This window comes from Danio rerio, chromosome 23 (assembly GCF_052040795.2).
Source record: "Danio rerio strain M-AB ecotype USA chromosome 23, GRCz13ab, whole genome shotgun sequence".
Taxonomy (NCBI): domain Eukaryota; kingdom Metazoa; phylum Chordata; class Actinopteri; order Cypriniformes; family Danionidae; genus Danio; species Danio rerio.
In genome coordinates, this window is record NC_141043.1 from 1,558,874 (window position 1) to 1,582,500 (window position 23,627).

The window sequence follows — 23,627 nt, forward strand, 5'->3', positions numbered from 1 at the left end:
TAGTTTGGTGTCGCGGATCCTGATGTTTGTTTACAGTGGTCCTCTATTTTATTTACAATTCACAATACATCTGAATTAAAAAGAAGCTAAGTTTTTGATTCACTTCACCTGCTTTCATGCATAAGCTCCAGATGATTTCCCTGCAAAAAACACACACTTACCACAAAGCTCAGTCATCCAGAAGTGTTGTTTGTTCATGCTCACCTGTTGTCTGCTCTCATTATCCATCTGCTGCACCGTCCTGAAATAAACAGTTTCACTTGCACTCACCTGCTATGTTCTCTTCTGTATATATGCTGACATTTATTATAATCGCCTAGTTTATGATATCCACACAAGAGACAACACACATCCACATTCAAGCATAAAACAAACAAATGTATGTAGTTTTCACCCATAAAATAAACATTTTAGGATGTCTGTATATTTTATATATGCTGTGTAAAATGTTATAGTTTACTAATATTATAATTAATTGGTTTCTCAATAAAACATCTAAACAAGACAAAGGATTATTGGACCTCTGAATGAATTAATTTGTCATTTTAGATGATCTGTAATGCTATTCAGAATAACAGGCAGTAGTATATCTAGCTTTAAATGTAGTAAAGAGGAACTTCTCGAAATAAAAATACTCTCAAAATAAAAATACTCTCAGAGTGCAGATACTTAATACGCTTTTGTTTCTGTTTTAGTTATTATATTGGCAAATGTTTTGGCACATCTGTCTTTACCTGCATTAAATATATGCAAGTAATATACGCAAGTAATTCATTTGTTGTCAGTTTAGTGGCTAATTCGCACAAATTTGTACAAGTTCATTCATTCATTCATTTTCTTGTCGGCTTAGTCCCTTTATTAATCCGGGGTTGCCACAGTGGAATTAACCGCCAACTTATCCAGCACATGTTTGTACGCAGCAGATGCCCTTCCAGCCGCAACTCATGTCTGGGAAACATCCACACACATTCACACACAGTCATACACTGCGGACAATTTAGCCTACCCAATTCACCTGTACCGTATGTCTTTGGACTATGGGGGAAACCAGAGCACACGGAGGAAACCCACGCGAACGCAGGGAGAACATGCAAACTCCACACAGAAACGCCAACTGAGCCGAGACTCGAACCAGCGACCTTCTTGCTGTAAGGCGACAGCACTACCTACTGCGCCACTGCCTCGCCCCTGTACAAGTTGAGTCATATGAAAATGTCCGATTTTAAAAAGGAGGCGTGGCACCCAACACCACCCCTGAACCCCAACCATCATTGGGTGATGAGCAAATTGTATGAATTAGAATTATATATACTATTAGCATTCGAGTTAGAAAACATTATTAGATGCTTACTGTTGTGAATCAGGCTAAGGTAAGCACATAGTTTAACACTTGGTAATGTTCTTGCTCAAATCCTTTCAGATCATTTTATTTGAACCAGTTACAATCTGCGGGTTTATGTGCAGTAATGAAGCAACAGTACTTTCCAACTGTCCACCAACAGAACATAAAGTGCGTAAAGATATACAGCTATAGATGCTAAGATATGGTTTATTATTGTGCTTTATAATGTGCAATAGTTATATCATTTATTTCGCTCTCGTATCCCCAGAAATCCGATCAAGTCAGCCTTAGGAGGAGAGTGTGAATGATCCGAGGTAATGAAGCCAGTGTTCAGGATGAGCTGGTCTTGAGGCAAATGAAGAAGGTTAATGTTCTGCACAATTCGATTTCTGTCTCCGTCACACGCTTTCTTGAATGGAGATCATTTAGAGGCTTTGTGGCAGACATGATAGCACCATGATATTGGATTCAGGCGAACATTTAAGGGTGGTTACACACTAGAGAGTTAAATCAAAACTGATCAGATAATCAGAACTTATCTATAATCAAAGCTGATGGAGACCAAGGGCCGTCGAAATGCAAATCAGAATTAAAGCAGCTTTACACTTTTATAAAGGCTGTCTATGGGCTTGTTTACACCATGGTCACTTCAAGCGTCTGATCTGTAGTCATTAATGCATCTCTGCTAAACTGAGTCTGATCTTCAAAGCCCATGCTATACTGTAAAAATAAAAAAGTCATCTTAGTGCATTGAGTTTAGTCAATTAATTTGTATTGAGTTAATTCTGTAAGTTCTCAACTTAAAATGTTTAAATGACAAAGCTTAGGAAACGTGTACTGTGGTCAGATCTAACAGTATTTCAGGTATTTTGGGAGAAATGAGCGCCGTGTGCTGCAGACCAAGGAAGAAAATGATCAACCAAACTGTTGCCTGCAACAAGTCCAAAAACCAGGTTCTGTCATGGTATGAAGTTGTGTCAGTGTCCTTGGCAAAGGTAACTTGCACTTATGTGATGCACCAATAATACTGAAAGTCACAGAGATTTTGGAGCATGAATAGCCTGCCTTGTTGACAACTTGAAGCTAGTTTGAAGACAAGATAAAGTTTGATGACTTGTTCATGACTTAAAGAAAATTTGATTACTTGACAACTTGAAGCTAATGTTAAAAGACTTGTTGAAGACCTGATGCTAAAATTGAACGACTTGTTGATGACTTAGAGCTAACGCTTAATGACTTGACGACTTGAAGCTAAAGTTTGAAGACTTGTTGGTGATTTAAAGTCTGAATACTTAATGACTTGAAGTTAAAGTTGGATGACTTGAGGATAAAGTTTGATGACTTGTAGATAAAGTTGGATGACTTGTTGATGACTTAAAGCTACAGTTTGATGACTTGACGACTTGAAGCTAAAGTTTGAAGACTTGTTGTGACTTCAAGTCTGAATACTTTATGACTTGAAGCTAAAGTCTGAAGACTTGTTGAAGACTTATAGCTAAAGTTGGATGACTTGACATCTTGAAGCTAAAGTCTGACAACTTGATGACTTTTTGAAATCTGTTGACTCTGGACTTAACTTGGACTTGCCTGTCTCAACTCTTGAAAAGAGTCGAGAATTACTCGTTTCCTTATTTGCTAGCTGATCTCACCTTTGTGATTTTTGTGATGCCTTTTAATCTTAGCTTAATGCTTATAGAAATGCACCACATCCAGAACTGCGAGCTAATGGTTTGACTGCATTGTTTCTGTCTGGGATTTTCACTGGTGGTTTCAAATATTCAGTTCCACACAGTTTTCCTACATCTCAGAGCTCTGTTGCCCAGGTCTGTGTGATGGGAACAGACGTTTGTCTCCCCTGAGAGCTCTTAATGGACACAGCCTTAAATGAATGCAAGTTAATTGCGGTTTGGTACTTTAACCCTCCTTAACGATCATTAATCAGCAACACCAGGCAACGGGTGTGATTATGTGGCACTTAATGTGATTGAGGAGTAAAAATAGGAACTACTTTGACTTGGAATATTATAACATGAGTTGCAGAAACCTTAATTCTGACTCTTTACTTACTTTAACCCTGCTGTTGTCCTAGTATTCTGTATAGCATACACTGTTCACCCTTCGGGTCATACCATAACCGTCATGTCAGTTGTCACTGATACCTTGTACATTGTCATGGGTCAGAGTTTGGCATGTTGGTACATCCAGGCATTGAACTTTCCTAGAGCCACAGATTTGCCAGTTGTACTGAGCCAGGCAGTAAGGTTTATCCTGCTGTTGTAGCAGTACTCTTCAGGGAACTCTTGTCCAGACTCTTGACCATTTCTTTCTATCATTGTTAGAATCTGTGTCCTCCAGGGTAAAGTGGCACTCTTCCTTAGCACCAGAGACCTGGACTTAATTTTTATCCAGGAAATTAATTTAGCTTTTCTTGCCCTTCTTAGGTTCATCTGGAAAGTGTCTCTTTGATTGTCCACGAGTTCCAGATCTATACTTGGATCCTCTACATTCCACCATAGATGATATGGCAATCATGGCCGACGAGAAGTACTGAGATATAACCATATCCCCAGTAATTATTCCCTTCTCCAATCAAAGCCAGGCCGATGCTAGTGATCCTGAGGAGACTCTTCAAACTAAATAGTTGTAGTAGGTCAGAATGATGTTCCTAATCATCTCTGGGAGATTATGATTAGAATACATTATGTAGTATACAGGCACAGAACCCAATAGGGCAGGATCACTAGGCACAATGTCATATTAAGTGTTAGATAGTTTGCTGTAGTAAACTAAAAGATTTGTAATCAATCATGTACAAAAACCTACAGTATTTCTAACATCAATAATACCATCAATTATCTTGGTTATGCTTGTAAGCTTAGTTCCATAAAGAAAACAATGGAGATTTTTTTGTCCAACATGTGGGTATATAACGTCTTAATTCCCTCTTTCAGGAAATGAGGGTTACATATGCAAACGAGGGTTTTCCTGTAAGTCGACCACCACAAGCTACGTCTGATTCAATTCAATTCCTCTTTATTTCCTTGTCACTTTTACAATGTAAATTGTGTCAAAGCAGCTTAACCTAGAAGATTATAGTAAATTGAAACTGTGTCAGTCCAGTTCAGAGTTGAAGTTCAGTTTAGTTCAGTTCAGTTCAATGTGGTTTAGTTTTCACTGCTGAAACACTGAAGAGAAAATCCATCGATATGCAGCTCTACAAATCCCAAATCACGCACGCCAGTGGTGACAGCAGCACGGAACAAACTTCATCAATTGACAAAAGTGAAGAAAAACCTTGAGAGAGACCAGGCTTAAGGGTGATTTTTACTTCTTTAGCGCACGCGTATGCTAAGGCGCAGCCTACGCTTTGACGCATAGCCCTACGCCGTGGCTGTCGGTGTCGCTGACGTGCACCTCTCAAAAATTAAACTACACGTCGCAACGATGCGTAGCACAAGCTCTGTGATCGGTCGGCTTGGTTGCGCTCACGAGTCTGGGCGGGAACGAGAGCGTTAAAAACCTGATGGAGCGATTGTTTACAAGTGTGGAGTCCCGTGAAGGAGCTCCTGATGGAAAGTTTTGTTTTGTGTTTACCTCATAGTTAAAGTTGTTGCACGTTCGCCGGTTCCTGCCTCAAAATGAGCGAGTTTGAGCCACTTGTACATTCAGGAAGTGTTCAGAAAAAACAAAACACCAGCAAAGAAACTCGACACAGAGGAACATTTACACCTCACTGCCCACTAGCGTTTCAGAAGTGTTAATGCAGACCAATAGAAACAGCGTGCAGAAGTATAAATGCACAGCTACACGCGTTGCATGCGCCGTGGGTTCCGCCGGTCACTTAACACAGAATTATAAACCAGGCTTTAGTCGGCCACAATCATTTCTCCTCTGGCCAAACTAATAACGCTACTTGTCTGTAGTGTTATGTGTGTGAGTATATGGGTGTTTCCCAGTACAGAGTTGCGGCATCCGTTGTGTAAAATATATGCTGGATAAGTTGGTGGTTCATTCCGCCATGGCAACCACTGATAAATAAATGGACGAAGCCGAAAGAAAATGAATAAATGAATGAATTATGATGTCAGAAGAAGCAAATTAAACACTTTCATGGTGCTTTTTGAGCTTGAGAAGTCACTGTATTTAGTCATTGTAGAGAAAGAGCAGCTATCTTTGTGTTGCACAGAGTAACAGGGAAAAGGCATCCGGGATTGGAACAACATGAATGTACAGTAAGTAAATAATGACTTTCACCCTGTTTTTCTACCCCCTTTGTTCCTTCTCTTTCAGTGTCTCCATGTGCATCTAAACTGTTTTTAGAGCGGTTGCTGTTGTATGTAATTGCTGTTATTTCTGTGAATATGGCAGTCATAAAGCTGCTTTTCGCTGTGAAATTGCGGGAATGTAACGATCAGTTTTTAGCAATGCTGCAGATGTGCTTTTATGACCGACTCGTGTGTGAAACGTGTCTGTCGAGCGCAGGAACAGGTATAATTACTGCCTGATTCAACTACGAGGCAAAGTACAGCCAATAATAATATTTCTCTTTCCTTTTTAGACAACAATACGAAGCGGGATCTTGGTAAACAGACAGCGTTTGATTTGCATTTCTAATGTATTCTTTTGTCGTCCCACAGATTATTCTGAAGCAAAGGATTATGGGTTGTCTTGTTGTTGTTATTGTTGATTTCCCTCTGTGTATTTGATCAGCTGGGCTGAACCCTCACCCAAAAGCACAACAGTCCGATTTACCATTGTGAAGCTTCTCCAAATGAAACGTCCATTATTGGTGATTTATTGCTGTTTCTTGTTCGGTTTAGCTCCTGTATTCTCTGAAAATGAGAGTTTGTTCATTAGTTTGTTATGATGTCTTCCCACATCAGTTCATTATACACGCTCCAGTGATCAATTGATCTTTTTTCTGTACTTAGTTAATTGTTTTTGTCATAACATTTGTTGCCTGACTGATTCTTTCTTCTAGTGCAGACAAAGAAACGAGTTTTGAACAGAAGTCAGGCAACTTTTAAAGAGAGTTCACCCAAAATTGAAAACTCTGTCATCATTTACTCACCCTTCTCTTGTCACAAATCTAGTAATGAGTCGTTCTTGAACGATTCGTTTCATTTGAATGAATCTTTTAGGTTACTCAAGAACAATGAGTCCTTACAGGGAATGATTTGTTTGGTCATTGTGCAGGTAGACGAGAAGTTTTAGTTTCTTTTTCGAGGCACCTATGGGGTTTGAGTCATTCATTCATCACATGAAAGAAAAAAGACAAACAATTTGATTCATTAATCTCTCGAGTCCTCGGTTTGAATCAGTTGTTCATCAAGTGAAAAGCAGAAGCCAAAATATTTGATACATTAATTTCTTGAGTCATCAGGTTTGAGTCGTTTGTTTATCACTTGAAAACAGAGGACACAAGATTTGATCTGTTCATCTCTAGAGTCCTCAGGTTTGAGTTGTTCATTCATCACGTTAAGGACAGAAGCCAAAAGATTTGATTCGTTCATCTCTCGAGTCATTCGTTTATCACATGAAAGACAGAATCCAAAAGGTTTGATTCGTTCATCTCTCGAGTCATTCGTTTATCACATGAAAGACAGAATCCAAAAGGCTTGATTCGTTCATCTCTCGAGTCATTCGTTTATCACATGAAAGACAGAATCCAAAAGGTTTGATTCGTTCATCTCTCGAGTCCTCAGGTTTCAGTCATTTGTTCATCTCATGAAAGACAGAAGCCAAAAGATTTGATTCGTTCATCTCTCGAGTCTAGGTTTGAGTCATTTGTTCATCTCATGAAAGACAGAATCCAAAAGATTTGATTCATTCATCTCTCGAGTCCTCAGGTTTCAGTCATTTGTTCATCTCATGAAAGACAGAAGCCAAAAGATTTGATTCGTTCATCTCTCGAGTCCTCAGGTTTGAGTTGTTCATTAATTGTAAAGGACAAAAGACAAAAGATTTGATCGATTTATCTCTCGAGTCCTCAGATTTGAGTCATTCCTTCATCGTGTGAAAGACAGAAACCAAAATATTTGATCCAATAATTTCTTGAGTCCTCAGGTTTGAGTTGTTTGTTCATCACGTGTAGGTCTAGCAGGAGCACTTTTAGCTAAGCATAAGTTATTGAATCGGATCAGATCATTAGCATCCTACTAACCACGCACTGGTCTTTTAACAGTAGTAAACATTATACTTTTAATAATAGTACCTTAGGAATGTACTATTACTATGTACTGTATTGTTTGGCATCATTCATTCATTCATTTTCTTTTCGGCTTAGTCCTTTTATTAATCTGGGGTCGCCACAGTGGAATGAACCGGCAACTTATTCAGCGTTTGTTTTTACTAAACGAATGCCCTTCCAGCTGTAACCCATTTCTGGGAAACATCCATACACACTCATTCACACTCATACACTACGGACAATTTAGCCTACCCATTTCCCCATAGCGCATGTGTTTGGACTATGGGGGAAACTGGAACACCCTGAGGAAACCTACGCGAACGCGGGGAGAACATGCAAACTCCACAAAGAAACGGCAACTGATCCAGCGAGGCTCGAACCAGAGACCTTCTTGCTGTGGGGGAACAGCACTACCTACTGCGCCACCGCATCGCCTTGTTGCACCGCAACTCTCTGTGTTACTCTGTGCTGTGTGATAGATGTGTAGTAGTGATGTGTTGTTGTTTGTCACAGATGAGAGCAAATCATCCAGAGACAGCCATGCATTAATGTCTCAGGAAGCAGAGAGAAGAGGAACAAGACAAACATGAGCTCATGCTGTGACTGACACCACATTAAGCCAGCTGACCGCAGATGCAGCTCCTACATCCCGAGAGCTACAACTGCTATATGAATTTAAAGGGGACCTGTTATGCATAAATCACTTTTAAAAGGTGTTCGAACACAGTTGTGTGGCAACAGTGTGTGGATATAAGCAGCTTCTAATGGAAAAAATGTATTCATTTTATTTGTTATAATCAGACTTGATGAAAATGTCTGCAGAAACACTTTGATTGACATTCTCCCTTCTTACATGTCATCAGAGGGGGGAAAGCCCCACCCACAAGTCATTATCTTTCCCTTGTTAGCATATGACATTAGTCTTGTTTTTGAATCTGCCACTATGCTGACACACAGGTATAGCTCCGCCTTCTTTTGAAAAGAGCACAATCTCATTTGAATTTAAAGCGACAGTCACCAAAACAGCACAATTAGGATAAAAGCCTGAAATGGTCAGTTTCAGAGAGTTAGAGAACATTAACTGGTATTTTAAGCTAAAACTTCACACACACAACACACACACACACACACACTCTAGAGACATCAGAGATAGGGCAATAGGTCCCCTTTAAGGATGGTATACACCAAGGCAAGACCAAACAACTTGCGCCGACACAACTCGCTACTGGTATCGTCTGGTCTATCCCAGCCCTGTTTAGGCTATGTGAAAAATTCCATCAATCCATCCCAGCTTATTCCCTTGATTAATTAGGGGTCGCCACAGCAGAATTAACCACCAACTTATCCAACACATGTTTTACACAGTGGATGCCCTTCCAGCCTCAACCCAACACTGGGAAACACCCATACACTCTTGCATTTACACATATACTACGGCTAATTATTTAATCAATTTCCCTATAGTGCATGTGTTTGGACTGGGGGAAACCAAAGCAGCCGGAGAAAACCCACGCAAACATGAGGAGAACATGCAAACTCCACATAGAAATGCCAACTGACCCAGCTGGGACTCGAACCAGTGACCTTTTTTGCTGTGAGGCCACAGTGCTGCCCATTAAATAAACAATCATTAATAAATACTTTTAAAATATATATATATATATATATATATATATATATATATATATATATATATATATATATATATATATATATATATATATATTACTCGAATACATAAAAAAAAAATCAGCCTTTTTGTTCTTTTTCGTAGTTTTTTTCCCCAGTTTTGAAGATGCTCCAATACAATTACTATGTTTTTCTGTGTGCCCTCAAAGAAAATAATCTTCTTGATGCAAAAATTGTCGAATCCTTTTCTCTCAATATCCTGCTACAGAAATGATGCCCTCGCAACAATTCTGATTGAGTCAGAAAAGAGATCCAGTTCCCACGCTTCAAATTCTTTTGAAGAAAATGCTAATGTGTTTTTTTTTCCCTACAAATGCTGACGCATAAAAGTTGATGACTCATGGTACGTTTAATGGATTACTAATGTTGAATAAGCACTAACCCTCACAGAAAAATCTTTGATATTGCTTTTTTGAAGTTTCTGATATATTGGTTAACTCTGCATTGCAGTTTTGAATGCTCTGTTATGATAGACACACAAATGCTCTATTAGTGTTAATTTGATTGAAGTAAATATTGCAACTGTGGCTTTTCATCAGTCAGATATTAAAGGTGCAGTAGGTGATTGTCTTGAAAAAACGTGTTCTTGTGCTGGTTGAAAGTTTCTTCACAATAACAAAAATTAAATACATATTTGCAAAAAAAATATTGAAATATCGATATTTTGATAAGATAATCAATTCTAGAACATACAAAGTTGGTATTGGAGATATCAATATTTTAGTATTGATCCGCACATCACTAACCCACTCCCCTCCTTTACCACCCATCACCACTCTCAGTCCTCACCCCACGCTGCAGGGTCAGTTATTGTATTAACCATCAGAAAAATGACAGAAACAAACACCACACACAGTTGGCTATACTGTGGTGTTGTTGTGAAAATGAACTTTAACCTTTTATTCCCCATAGCCGGATCTCTGGTTAATTCTCAGTAATAGTAATCTTTGCATCATGATCAATCCGCTAGTTTCTGAAGGGAAAGGCACATCATATTTGGCCATGTGCTTTATTGACGTCAAGGACGAATCGTTTATTTGACTCTGAGTCGACTAAATATACTCAATAGTTTTACAGACGGTGCATGGTGCACTTTCACATTTCTACCCCAGCTGGATGCTTCATTCACTCACTTGCATGTAAGCTCATTTTCAAAAACACATAATAGGGGCTCTTTAAACTTTTTCTGCATGATGCATCACGTCATGGCATCCAAACAGCTTATTAAGTTAGAATAAGTTTATTAAGTACAAAACGTTTAAAGCAATACTTAAATTGTACAAATGCTTTTCCTACTGTCATGTAAAGGGGACGTTGACAATAGACTGCAGAGCCAAACATAGGTTTATTAACAAGAATGGTCAGACAGGCAACAGGCAACAGTCAACACGGGCAAATGAGTATATGCAGATCATTCCAAAGGCATGGACAGGCATATGGTCAGTACAGGCAGCAGACAAAATAAACAACAAAGCGATGCAAAGGTCTGCAACGGAAAGACAAAGCAAGGCAAAAATGCATCGTAATGTTCACAAGACTCAGCAAAGTATGTGTGTGTGTGCTGTATTTAAAGTTCATGTAATTAGATCCTCCAGCTGTGTGTGTTGGTGTGTGTAATCAATGGAATGAGGAACCGGTGTGTGTGAGCGGTGCATGACTGGATCTGTAGTCCATAGATTTGTAGTTCTTTGGTGATCTGTGTTTTTTTTTCCAGCGATCTGCAAGGAGACACTTTGATTTTTTAGTCTTGTTTCTAGTACAAATATCGAAATCAAGAAGCATTTTATAGACAAGCAGAAAACATTGTCTTGTTTTCAGAATTAACAGGCCAAAATTAAGTGAGTTTTTCCTTAAAACAAGCAGAGTAAACTGCCAATGGGGTAAGTGAAAAATCTTGTCAACAGGAAATTTTTATTTTTTTTTTTAATAAAAAAAAATTTCAACATCATTGGCAGATTATGTTGCTTGTTTTAAGGAAAAACTCTTTTAATTTCAGCATTTTATTTCTAAAAAAGCAAGACAGTATGTTTTGCTTGTCTAGAATGCTTGATTTTAAAATGTATTGATATTTTGACTAGAAACAAGTGTTGTGCTTGTCATTTGTGCACTTGATATTGTGGGAAATGCATAAACCATAATATTTGTATTCCTTTTTTAATTGTTTATTAATGTATTAAAATCAAATTTTGTTATGATCTTTCTGGACAAATTCAGAATTGGATCTTTAAATTGAGAATATATAGTATTAATAAAAACAGCAGTAGGGTGTACCAATGCTAAATATGAGATATAGCCCAGAGACGGTCTCTGCAAGGTAATGGAGCCTAAAGCCGTACAGAAACTCCTTGCGAACGCAGCTGGGTGTAGATAGCTTTTCCAAGTATTTTTGATTCTGATTGTGGATTTTAAGTAGCGCAATAATTAATCAATTCACATGAATATAAATTGGGTGTCTTTAAAGGGGTTTAATGACTGCCAGCTTGAAGCTTTTGAGAACGTGTCCGCAGTGGTGATTGTATTCAAATGGCATTGAGGGATCCCAGCAGAGGTTTGGTTGAGAAAGCACAGGCCTGGGGCGCTTTTAAAGGTCACCCAAAGCTGAGCTATTGGATTTTTTTCTGACCCGCTGCTCTGCGCCGAAATAATCACAGACCTCAGGCAGCAGGAGTCGCACCAGTGCCTTCACACCTGACCTGGCGTTTGCGTCCAGAAAGTCGACAAGGAGAGAGAAATGTCATTCAATGAATAAATGAATAAACACAAGGAGTGATAGTGAATGAAACAATGGACTCTTTTCACATTTACGGGTTTCTCAGTAGCAGAAATTGTCATAGTTGATAATCTTAACATGCATTCAGGAGAGCACAACAAGTTATTTTTCTTACAATCATATTAGCTGAAATAATAAAAACTGAGAAAAACTCAGGAAGGTGTTATCAAGACTTTCAGAAAAAGTAAAAACAATAGTGTGAGACTGATAACAGCATACAGAAGACAGACCCCCAAGTTTTTCGCAATTCCGCGATCGTTGAATCCAAAGCAAGATTAACAAAAAGTCGCAAATTTTTCTGATCCTGCAAAACTCTTAAATAAACACAAAATAATTGCAAAAAATTTTCAATAATCTTATAAAACATTCAATGCTAAACCATATAATCTAATTCAATTTATTTCAGTTAGTTGCATATGCAGCGCACGCGATGCATTTGAGTGTCTCCCGGAAAATGACGTCTCACCTGTGCTCTCAAAATCCTAACATTACATGAGAGTGGGGGGGGGGGGGGGGGTGTTTTGCAGCCTGTACAGTAAACGGACGAAGCGCAAGGGATTTACAAGTCAATGCAAAGATTCGATTAGAGATCCTGTGGCGTAAATGGGGCATTTTTTGCGTTTGACGCTCTTCAGACTACAAAAGAAAGTGGGAGCAAACATCTAACATACGGAGCAATGAAACCGACAGAAAAGCAAACAGCTTACAATGATGGAGATTTGTTGAAGGATGATGGCTGTTGGACATGACTAAATGGAGAGATGTTATTTGTGCTTTACATATGTGGCTGGTTGTTTTATGGCACGCGTAAAGTTGATAAATGTTTTAGTTTCCCTGCAGTCAACGAGAGAAAATGCTTCCCTGCCATTGACAAGTTTTCAGGAATTTTTCCCAGTATTTCCTATAATATTTTTTCTTTCAGAGAATAATATTTGCTTTATTTTAGCTAGAATAAAAGCAGTTTTTAATTGTTTTAAAGCCATTTTATTGTCAATATTATTAGCCCCCTTAATCTATAATTGTTTTGGATTGTCTACAGAACAAACCACTGTTATACAATGACTTGCCTAATTACCATAACTTTACCCCAATCAAATTAAAGTGCCTTTAAATGTCACTTTAAGCTGAATATTAGTGTCTTGAAGAATATCTAATCTAATATTATATGCTGTCATCATGGTAAAGGGAAAATAAATCAGTTATTAGAGATGAGTTATTTAAACTAATATGTTTAGAAATGTGTCTTGTTTCCATTAAACAGAAATGGGGGGAAATATACAGAAAGGCTAATAATTCAATAATTCATAAATCAACCTTTAAAAGGATTATTAAATATTTATTTTGTGATGAACAAACTTCACAATAAAAGTGTGCATGTTAAGCTCAATTCTTTTGTTCTCTGTTGGCGTTTGACTCTAGGTCTGCATTGACCATACTAAACTCCCACCCCGATGACATTCTCCATTTTAACAAGCTCCCATTTACACCAGCCTGGTCATCTTGTCCCCTGTTGAAATGCATTTCTGAAAGCACAATGGCTCTTGAGCCGCTCTTGCTGAGAATAGGGCTCAGTGTTCATTCTCTGCTGTCCAATATACACCGTCTGCACCATAATGACTCTGTGAATCTTTTTTCTTTGCTTTCTCCCAAAACAAAATCGATTGTGCCCTTCACCTCTTCTCCACTTCTTTCTCCTGAATATTCAGCCTTTTGTCTTTCCAGCTGGACATTTATTCTAGGCTCATAGATTGGTTTCCACTGTTCTGGGTAAAGTTTGACCCCTAGGTGTGTGATTCAGCTAGCTAACTACTTAACTTTCTAATTCTCGACACCAGTCAAAACAAGGAGGTCATTGGGTCAGACCATGTTCTCAACTGAATAAAACAATGCTTTAAGTTCAGGTTAGATTACGTCTTTCTGTATGTGGAGTGTAAACGCCATGCTCAGCTCTTAATAATTTAATGAATCAGCACTCTTTTAACAAAGTCTTTTTTTTTACGTGGTATACTCACGTGGTTAGCTCAGCTGAATTTAATTATTGAGGATCTGACATGATGCAGGATAGTTCTGTTCTTCAAAACTCATCCAGGAGTTATTGTCATAGCAATATATCTGTAAACTCAAACCGTCTACAGTATAAACAGGATTATATTGAGTAATTTTATGTAAAAATGACAATATAAGCAAATAACTATATTGCAATACATTTTAAGAACACTAAATCAGATTAAAAAAATGTACTTTTTTTGACTGGAAATGACACAGGCTTCTCCCAGATAATAAGACAATGTACACTACCTGACAAAAGTATTGTCACCTATCCAAGTTTTAGGAACAACAAATAATAACTTGACCAAATGATCTGAATTCTAATGGATCAGACCAATCACAACAGACTGGGTTATCAGACCAATCACAACAGACTGGGTCACCTAACCAATCACAAAAGACTAGGTCATCAGACCAATCACAACAGACTGGGTCACCTGACCAATCACAACAGACTGGGTCACCGAACCAATCACAACAGACTGGGTCATCAGACCAATCACAACAGACTGGATCATCAGACCAATCACAACAGACTGGGTCACCTAACCAATCACAAAAGACTGGGTCACCTAACCAATCACAGCAGACTGGGTCATCAGACCAATCACAACAGACTGGGTCACCTGACCAATCACAAAAGACTGGGTCACCTAACCAATCACAGCAGACTGGGTCATCAGACCAATCACAACAGACTGGGTCATCAGACCAATCACAACAGACTGGGTCATCAGACCAATCACAACAGACTGGGTCATCAGACCAATCACAACAGACTGGGTCATCAGACCAATCACAACAGACAGGGTCATCAGACCAATCACAACAGACTGGGTCACCAGACCAATCACAACAGACTGAGTCACCAAACCAATCACAACAGACTGGGTCACCTGACCAATCACAACAGACTGAGTCACCAAACCAATCACAACAGACTGGGTCATCAGACCAATCACAACAGACTGGGTTATCAGACCAATCACAACAGACTGGGTCATCAGACCAATCACAACAGACTGGGTCATCAGACCAATCACAACAGACTGGGTCACCAGACCAATCACAACAGACTGAGTCACCAAACCAATCGCAACAGACTGGGTCATCAGACCAATCACAACAGACTGGGTCACCTGACCAATCACAACAGACTGGGTCACCTGACCAATCACAACAGACTGGGTCACCTGACCAATCACAACAGACTGGGTCACCTGACCAATCACAACAGACTGGGTCACCTGACCAATCACAAAAGACTGGGTCACCTGACGAATCACAAAAGACTGGGTCATCAGACCAATCACAACAGACTGGGTCACCTGACCAATCACAACAGACTGGGTCACCTGACCAATCACAAAAGACTGGGTCATCAGACCAAGCACAACAGACTGGGTCACCTGACCAATCACAAAAGACTGGGTCATCAGACCAAGCACAACTGACTGGGTCACCTGACCAATCACAACAGACTGGGTCACCTAACCAATCACAAAAGACTGGGTCATCAGACCAATCACAACAGACTGGGTCACCTAACCAATCACAACAGACTGGGTCATCAGACCAATCACAACAGACTGGGTCATCAGACCAATCACAACAGACTGGGTCATCAGACCAATCACAACAGACTGGGTCACCTGACCAATCACAACAGACTGGGTCACCAAACCAATCACAACAGACTGGGTCATCAGACCAATCACAACAGACTGGGTTATCAGACCAATCATAACAGACTGGGTCACCTAACCAATCACAACAGACTGGGTCATCAGACCAATCACAACAGACTGGGTCACCTAACCAATCACAACAGACTGGGTCATCAGACCAATCACAACAGATTAGGCCATGGGAACAATTACCACAGATTACTGTCACGGAAATAAGGGCTTTGGAAAATAAATTGCTAAACAAATAATTTAAGAGGCATTAGGATATCCATCCATCCATCCATCCATCCATTTTTTTTTTCGACTTCGTCCCTTTATTAATCTGGGGTCGTCACAGCAGAATGAACCAGCAACTAATACAGCATATGTTTTTGTGCAGTGGATGCCCTTCCAGCTGCAACCCATCACTGGGAAACATCCATGCACACTCACTCACTACAGACTATTTAGCCTTCCCAATTCACTTATAGCGCATGTCTTTGGACTTGTGGGGGAAACCCACATGAACACGGAGAGAACATGCAAACTCCACACAGAAATGCAAATTGACCAAACTTTTTAAAATCCTTTATAACAACAATAAAATCCTGCATTTATTTGTCTGCTTTTGCTGTCAAGCATTCAGCAGTTTGTTGCGGATGTACAAATAAACAGATATTTTACTGCTGTTCAATGCTTTAAACGCTTTCTAGTGTCTGAATTTGGCTCAACTGCTCCTCCACTGTGTATCAGTCAGTCATGACAGTATTTGTATATGCCTAAGCCTTGCTTCTGAATTAATAATAATGAATGGAAATGCTTAAAAAACAACCTTTTGTCAATTAATCATTTTAATCAACCAATTAAATGTCATTTAAAGTTATATATCAGTCTACGATGCAAACAAGCAACGTGATGTGGCATGACAAAACTCGATCACTCCCATTCTAATCAACAAGGCGGTGTAGATAATGGTCACGCTTGCTTGCAGAGCAGACAGATTCATACATTATAATAAGAGCATCCTGATTGGTCACATCACTCAGGAGCGGCAGATGAATTGGTGTCTGCATTGTGGTGAAGGACGTTTGGTGGTGATGGCTGTGACTTCAATGATGATGGAATACCTCATGAATAATAATTGGGTCATGCACAAATAATTTAACATGCTATTCTACTGTTGCCAATGATGTATTGGTTTAGTTTTGGGGTTTGAAATAACAGAGCTGGTGTCTGTTTTCATGAACAAATGATTCTTGTAATAAATACTATAATGTTTTGAAGCCATATTAAAGTATAATATACGTTAAGTATTATTATATTTACAAAATGTTCTTAATACCGCAATATCAAACTACAGTATTGGGTAATTGGTTTATATTACTATATTTCTTGTATCACCATAGCAGCTATAAAATTAACATCTCAACTTACGAATATATCTGTCGAATTTCACATTACACATGATAAATTCACAAAGGTTTCAATGAAACTTACATTATGCCTCTTCGGGTGGTGCTGAATACATTTTAATCTATATATCCTGCATTTTGCGTTGATACAAAAACAAAACAGAAAACCAACTGATCAATCACTACAGTCTGGGTCATCAGACCAATCACAACAAGCAGGGTTATCAGACCAATCACAATAGCCAGGGTCATCGGTCCAATCACAACAAACTTAGTCATCGAACCAATCACAACAGGCAGGGTTATCAGACCAATCACAACAGCCAGGATCATCGGTCCAATCACAACAAACTTAGTCATCCGACCAATCACAACAGGCAGGGTTATCAGACCAATCACAATAGCCTGGGACATCAGACCAATCCCAATTGACTGGGTCATCAGAACAATCACAACAGACTGGGTTATTAGACCAATCACAACAGACAAGGTCATTAGACCAATCACACTAGCCTGGGTCGTCAGACCAATCACAATTGACTGGGTCATCAGAACAATCACAACAAATAGGGTTATCAGACTAATCTGAACAGACTGGGTCATCAGACCAAACACAACAGACAAGGTCATTAGACCAATCACACTAGCCTGGGTCATCAGACCAATCACAACAGACTGGGTCATCAGACCAATCACAACAGACTGGGTCATCAGACCAATCACAATATTCTGGGTCATCAGACTAATCAAAAAAGTCTTGTTCATTGGACCAATCACAACAGACTGGGTCATCAGACCAATCACAACAGACAAGGTCATTAGACCAATCACACTAGCCTGGGTCATCAGACCAATCACAACAGACTGGGTCATCAGACCAATCACAATATTCTGGATATGTCCTACATACATAACACGTTTAATATACACTTTAGAATAAAGCACTGCATGTTAATGTCAGTCATTTGCAAGATCTTTTTTTTAAGCGTGACCTCCAACAGCTCAGTCTTTTTGAATATTCCTATAATCTGCTATTATATTGTTCTCCAAGATCTTTGTGCAAAATCATTTGCAAACTGTTGTTATCATTCTTAATTTTTCTATGTCAATGACACAATGCAGTATTGTCAAAAAATGTGCTTTTCAATGAACAATGTCCTTGTTAACCTCTGATAACTGTATCTGTTCAGTGCTACTGACTGATTTGATTGCAAACATGAGCTTTAAAACCAATGAAAATGTACAAATTAAATAGAAAAACTAATAAACTGCAGATGTAAAACTCTCTGTTTGAAAATAATGGGCTGATTTTTCATTGCCACTGTTTAAAAGCAGCTCTTTGTCTTTATCCAGCTACAGCTCTTTCCATTAGACATATGAGAACAATTAGTGCTCAGTATTGTATTGTTTGAGGTTTAATCTTAAAGTGGCTTTGTAAGCACTTCTGCTATTTAATTCCTTCTTATTTATTTATTTATTTATTTATTTTTTTTACAGTAAAAGATGCAATCCCAAGTAAACCAGACCACTTCTTTAATGAACACTTCTGAAGTCCTGATAACTTTCCAAAGATAATCAATCTAATAATAATCCACAATTCACACACACATTTCTGAATTTAGCCAATAAACAATCATTAAAAAAAAATACCAATAACTTTCTGTAAATATGTTAGTCTTGTCAATGTTGTGCTTTGGTTTAACTTATGTCATCTCTGCCAACAAGCTTATACTGACACAGATAAAGTCTAAATGCTTCGGTTTCCCCCACAGTCCAAACACATGCGCTATAGGGGAATTGATTAACAAAATTGGCCGTATTGTATAAGTGTGAATGAGAGTGTATGGATGTTTCCCAGTGATGGGTTGCATCTGGAAGGGCATCCGCTGCGTAAAACATGGATAGGTTGGCGGTTCAATCCGCTGTGATGACCCCTGATAAATAAAGAGACTAAGCCGAAAATAAAATGAATGAATAAATGAAAGCTTAATTGCTAATTAATCAACACATTAAACTTATGAGGGAATTTGTGGAAGAAATTGTTAGGTGTACTCATTTTGGTTAAGGCTAATATGCTATATTTCATGTCCCTACTGAAAAAAAACCCAGCTTAAACCAGCCTAAGCTGGTTGGCTGGTTTTAGCTGGTCAATCAGGCTGGTTTTAGAGGGGTTTTGGCCACTTCCAAGCTGGTGTCCAGCCATTTCCAGCCTGGTCTTAGCTGGTCGGGCTGGAAGATGGCGAGCTAAAACCAGCTTGACCAGCCTAGCCAAAACCAGCTATGTCCAGATCAAACCAGGCTGGTCACGCTGGTTGTAGCTGGTTTTAGCTGGTCATTTTCCAGCCTGACCAGCTAAGAGCAGGCTGGAAATGGCTGGAAACCAGCTTGGAAGTGGCCAAAACCCCTGTGCCAAGCTGGTTTTTCAGCAGGGGTTGACTTCACAAAACTTTTACTCTGCATACTTTATTGTTTGAGTCTTCTAAAAAGCATTTGAGAAAACGCAAAGAAAGAAAAAGTTTGACCTTGGTGTTGAATTACAGCATCTGACTGGGAGAGCTAAGAGCTAATGCTAACTAGCCAAACATTGACCTTTTTAAGGCTGCAAATTGTTTAAATGTCAGTAGGAAATGGCATGAATTTACACTGAAAGAAATCCATAGCACAAGCCAATGACGAAAGATGTATGAAAGGACAGGTTTTCTTAAAAACATGTCAGATCAATGTTTTCAGTGTTGTGTCTGAGTGCAGGGGAGGCATTAGATGAGGTGTTGGGTGTTTTATCATTTTCTGCTAAGGAAGCAGGTTCTCTCTGCTGAGATCATTTGGCTGTTCTAATTAAAGGGCTTTAGGAAAGAGCAGCCGAGTGGAACAGGTTTCCATTTTAAACGCCAGGTGTTATTAATCTTCCCCTGGCTCAGCTGGGTTTGTGTGCATGCATGTGTATGTTATAAAGCATCTCGTGCCCTGACCTCAAGAAAGCCGTCTGAGCGACCGCTCTAAAAGCACATAAAAAGGTTTCAAATTGATTTTTATTCTCCTCACATGGCAGCTTTGTTACTTCTGTAACTGTGGTCTCTTTATCACCATCTGTGGTTTAAAAAATGTAATTGCATGTCACTGAATTTTACACCACTCAAAGGCTGATTTATACTTCTGCATCAAGCTCACACATATGCTACGGCGCAACCTGTGCATTGATGCATTGCCCTACGCTGACGTGCACCTCTCAAAAAATGTAACTACACGTCACAACTACGCGTAGCGCAAGCTCTGTGATTGGTCGGCTTGGTATCGCTGATGAGTCTGGGCGGGACCGAGAGCTGTGCGAGCCCGATGGAGTGATTGTTTACAAGTGTTGAGTCCCTGGAAGGAGCTCTGGATGGAAAGTTTTGTATTGTGTTTACCTCATGGTTAAAGTTGTTGCACGTCCGCCGGTTCCTGCCTCAAAATGAGCGAGTTTGAGCCACTTGTACATTCAGGAAGTGTTCAGAAAAAACAAAACACCAGCAAAGAAACTCGACACAGAGGAACATTTACACCTCACTGCCCTCTAGCGTTTTGGAAGTGTTAATGCAGACCAACTGAGACAGCGTGCAGAAGTAAAATGCACAGCAACGTGCGTTGCATGCACCATGGGTTACGCCGGTCACTGGACGCAGAAGTATAAACCAGGCTTAGACTGAACTAGTGATGTGTGACACCACTGGTTTCCTGTCCGATCTGATACCAAGTAAAATGAAGGTGATTATCAGTGATACCAACCTGATACTGCCCAAAACTGACTGTTTGGGAAATTAAAGTAACAAGTAGTGTACCTAAAAGTGTCACTTTATACTGAATTATCATACAAAAAAAAAGAGCCAACTTACATATTTATTGACAGCATCTGAGCATATATATCTTAAAGTTCCTGCCTGGATATCTTAAAAAAGCATTCAGACTTGTTCGTTTAGTTATTCTGATTCCCCTGAAAGTGTTATGAACCTTTTTCCGTTGTTTTATTATTGTAACAAAAACCCAAGACCCCAAAATACAGCCCCATTGCCGCACTTTCACCCTCTGGATAGTGCCTGCCTACTCCTCCTAAGGACTCTGAAAGCGATGTCTATCTCGCCCTAGCAGACCCTGTGCCTCTCCTTTTCTTCTCTTCTGACCGCCTAGTCATGATGTTGTCATATTCTGTCTTGTGATTTATATGTAGATGTTTGATTAGGTTTGTGGTATTACCACAGTTCCTCACTGTTTTGTTGTATGCGTCACAAACTTCTTCGCTTGAGTTTTTGGAAGTGCTCCACAAATACCTTCACTTGCGGTCACCCATTTCCAATGATAGCATGACTTAACAACATGAGTGGCTAGCTAGCGTGCTCTGCAGTTGTACAGTGCCATATTACGCACATGACTTGGCAAGTGGAAGAACAAGTAGTTCCGACTATGTTGGCACTATTCAGATAAACTAGGGTAATTGTGGTTACTTTCCGCTGTATTTCTATTACCAATAAACTACATATTTGCTGGAAATTACTGAAATATCGATATTTTGATAAAATAATCTATTTTAGAACATACAAAGCTGGTCTCGGAGATAATGATTTTTTAGTATTGATCTGCACATTACTAGACTAAACCATGGGCAAATCCGAATCCGAGATCAACCATAACAACTGCAATGGGCTACAGGGTCTGTTGACTGTAGAGGGATTATAAACATTCGGACATTATAGTTTAAAGGTCTCGTGAAGTGCTTTGAAATGTGCATATTGGTATTCAAAATTTGATGTAGTCTCAATTGAAATGTAAACACAGGTTGAGGCATAGAGTAGTTCCTCCCCTTTTTAATAAAACAGCCAGTGAGAGTGGTTAAGCATCAAATGAAAAGCATACAAGAAGCGTCTTGAAGGGGGTGGGGTATGTCGGATACTAGAGAGCATTTGATTGGTCAGATGAGAAATTTATGTATGAAGTGACCTCAAAATAAAAAAAAAAAGATCCATTTAGGTGTCCTGCCACACTCATTCACACACACACTCATACACTATGGCCGATTTAGTTCATTAATTCCCCTATAGTGCATATGTTTGGACTGTGGGGGAAACCGGAGCACCCGGAGGAAACCCACACCAACACGGGGAGAACATGCAAACTCCACACAGAAATGCCAAGTGGCCCAACCGGGACTCAAACCAGCGACCTTCTTGCTCTGAGGTGACAGTGCTAACCACTGAGCCACCGTGACACCCACAATTTTGAAAAACTTTTCAGAAACGCAGGGGAAAAACTACACTGATGTCATGTAAACATACCCTTAATCAATAAAAAGATTAACTCACCAGTCACTGAGTAGTTCAAAACAACAAGAGCCAATTCCACGGATGTCTCTTTGATTCAGCTCTTCGTTTAATTGTGAACTTTTCGGCTTGTTTTTGACCTCTAGAATGTTTAATGAATTCATATCATTATCCTCCCTCATGTTAAATCCTGCTCAATGTCATTAGCCGTCAGTAATTACTGATTGTTTTTTCCCGCATGTCTGTAATTTACTGTGAAATGAATATGACACATTCTGTTTTGTTTTACATTTTAGGTTAATTACACCCTGTTATGTTTAATTATGGAAATCAAGCGAGTGAAATTCGGTTTCTGTAATGAAGAGAAGCCCGTTTGCCTTAATATAATGATTGAGGAAGAAAGAGGCGAGTTTTTGAAGACTACCACAACATGCAGGGTTATGCCTCAGTCATACTAGAGTTTAAGCTACGAAATTCTGTCGTACGACGCTGGGAAAAGGGGCGGGATCAAACAAGATGATTACACATTTAATAAAGTGAGCGATTGGTCCATATTTAAAAATTTCTGTCTACAGAGGTCATGATTTGATCCTCAAATTAATCTCACGCAGTCAAGTGATGCGATTTCGCAGGTCAGAGTTCACCAAGCTTGAACTTTGCACTGCAGTGAACTGTGAACTTGCCGCACAAACTTGCGTTTTCAGTCTGACGCATTCGCGTGTGTATAGATGGAAGTCTATAAGGCAAGTCATTGTATAACGATGGTTTGTTCTGTAGACAATTGATAAAAATTGCTTAAAGGAGCTAATAATTTTACCCTAAAAATGGCTTTTACAAAAATTTAAAACTGCTTTTATTTTAGCAGAAATTACACAAATAAGACTTTCTCCAGAAGAAAAAATATTATCAGACATACTGTGAAAACTTCCTTGCTTTTTTAGGAAATATTTCATTTATTCATTCATTTTCTTTTTGGCTTAGTCCCTTTATCAATTGGGGTAGCCACAGTGGAATGAACCGCCTACTTATCCAGCAAGTTTTTACGCAGTGGATGCCCTTCCAGCTGCAACCCATCTCTGGGAAGCATCCACACACACACTCATACACTACAGCCAATTTAACTTACCCAATTCACCTGTACTGCATGTCTTTGGACTGTGGGGGAAACCGGAGCACCCGGAGGAAACCCATGTGAACGCAGGGAGAACATGCAAACTCCA